Source organism: Pituophis catenifer, unplaced genomic scaffold (genome assembly GCF_029215685.1).
Source record: "Pituophis catenifer annectens isolate HBS135680 unplaced genomic scaffold, rPitCat1.0.hap2 SCAF_66, whole genome shotgun sequence".
NCBI lineage: Eukaryota > Metazoa > Chordata > Lepidosauria > Squamata > Colubridae > Pituophis > Pituophis catenifer.
The window spans coordinates 90,001-92,500 of NW_027256946.1; positions in this window are offsets into that span (position 1 = coordinate 90,001).

Consider the following 2,500-nt stretch of genomic DNA (forward strand, 5'->3'; position numbering starts at 1 on the left):
TTGTAGGGTTAGGGTTAGGGTTAGGGTTAGGGTTAGGGTTAGGGTTAGGGTTAGGGAGAAAAGTTGTAGGGTTAGGGTTAGGTTCAGGTTCAGGCTCAGGGTTATCATTCTGGAAATGATATTAGCAGAAGCAATGGAAGAAAGCAAGGAGAGGGAGGGAGGGATAGATATTAAACGGGATGGACGAAACGTAGGGAGCGCACACAAGACACGCGATGAGAAACCACCCGCCCAGAGAAATTCATCTCCGATTTACCGAGAAGACAGGGAGAGCAGAGAGATCGCAATGGATGGGAAACACGACGGGAAAGCACAAAATATCGGCGAGCTGAAATATCGGCGAGCTGGCGAGAGCAAAGATATCGAGTAGATTCAAGAGAGAAAGCGGAATTATTTGATAAACAACGTAGAGATGACCAAGAACAGGAAAGATGGAGAGATGAAAGTGGGGACGGACGACGGGAGGAGAAGAAAGAACAGCCAAAAGAGAGCCAAGTAAGAGAACAAGACGAGAAAGCGTCGAGAGAAGGAGCAGAAGAAGTTGAAGAAAGAACAAAGGGACCTAAGAACGACTTGCTCCACAAAGCAAATAGGTCAGCAAGAAATAAGAATAATTTCCTTGACTAGAAATGGACTGGATTCGGCCATTCGGCAAGAGGAAGGAAAATATGGAATAAATGAGGGAAGTTAAGATGAGAAATGAAAGGCCTACGAGAGGTTCCTCTGGGAAAACTACACCCAAAACTTTGGAGGAAGGAAGATGGCAGAAATTGTAACAAACTTTTCACTTGAAGTCAAGCTTTTCACGTCAAACCAGCTCTTTCAATCAACCCCTCGCAGCCATCCTGGCAGGGAAGCAGAAAACGGAAACACTCCGGTCCGGCCGAGGCCCGGGTAAACCGGTCCCGCCCGAGCGTCCCGGTAGACCGGGACGGCTGCCCGTCACGGACACCCCAGGGCCCCGGCGCGGGCACCGAGGCGACGGCGGAGGTCCCCGACCGAGGCCCGGGGCCCCCGCGCCGGGATCCCGTACATCCATCAAGGCGGGGAAACAGAAACACTCTAGGCCGGCCGAGGCCCGGGTAAACCGGACCCGCCCAAGGCCGTCCCGGTAGACCGGGACGACTGCCCGGCGCGGACACCCCCGGGGGCCGGCGTGGGCACCGAGGGGACGGCGGAGGTCCCCGACCGAGGCCCGCGGCGCCGGAGCCGGGATCCCGTGCATCCATCGTGGCGGGGGAAACAGAAAGGCTGATCCGGCCGGGGCCCCGGTAGACCGGGAAGACTGCCCGGCGCGGACACCCCCGGGGTCCGGCGTGGGCACCGAGGCGAAGGCGGAGGTCCCCGACCGAGGCCCGCGGCGCCGGAGCCGGGATCCCGTGCATCCATCGTGGCGGGGGAAACAGAAAGGCTGATCCGGCCGGGGCCCCGGTAGACCGGGACGACTGCCCGTCGCGGGCACCCCCGGGGTCCGGCGGGGGCACCGAGGCGACGGCGGAGGTCCCCGACCGAGGCCCGCGGACCCGGAGCCGGGATCCCGTGCATCCATCGTGGCGGGGGAAACAGAAAGGCTGATCCGGCCGGGGCCCCGGTAGACCGGGACGACTGCCCGTCGCGGGCACCCCCGGGGTCCGGCGGGGGCACCGAGGCGACGGCGGAGGTCCCCGACCGAGGCCCGCGGACCCGGAGCCGGGATCCCGTGCATCCATCGTGGCGGGGGAAACAGAAAGGCTGATCCGGCCGGGGCCCCGGTAGACCGGGAAGACTGCCCGGCGCGGACACCCCCGGGGTCCGGCGTGGGCACCGAGGCGAAGGCGGAGGTCCCCGACCGAGGCCCGCGGCGCCGGAGCCGGGATCCCGTGCATCCATCGTGGCGGGGGAAACAGAAAGGCTGATCCGGCCGGGGCCCCGGTAGACCGGGACGACTGCCCGTCGCGGGCACCCCCGGGGTCCGGCGGGGGCGCCGAGGCGACGGCGGAGGTCCCCGACCGAGGCCCGCGGACCCGGAGCCGGGATCCCGTGCATCCATCGTGGCGGGGGAAACAGAAAGGCTGATCCGGCCGGGGCCCCGGTAGACCGGGAAGACTGCCCGGCGCGGACACCCCCGGGGTCCGGCGGGGGCACCGAGGCGACGGCGGAGGTCCCCGACCGAGGTCCGCGGCGCCGGAGCCGGGATCCCGTGCATCCATCGTGGCGGGGGAAACAGAAAGGCTGATCCGGCCGGGGCCCCGGTAGACCGGGACGACTGCCCGTCGCGGGCACCCCCGGGGTCCGGCGGGGGCGCCGAGGCGACGGCGGAGGTCCCCGACCGAGGCCCGCGGACCCGGAGCCGGGATCCCGTGCATCCATCGTGGCGGGGGAAACAGAAAGGCTGATCCGGCCGGGGCCCCGGTAAGCCGGACCCGCCCGAGGCCGTCCCGGTAGACCCGGCCCTCTCCCCGTCTCGGGCACCCCCGGGGTCCGGCGTGGGCACCGAGGCGACGGCGGAGGTCCCCGACCG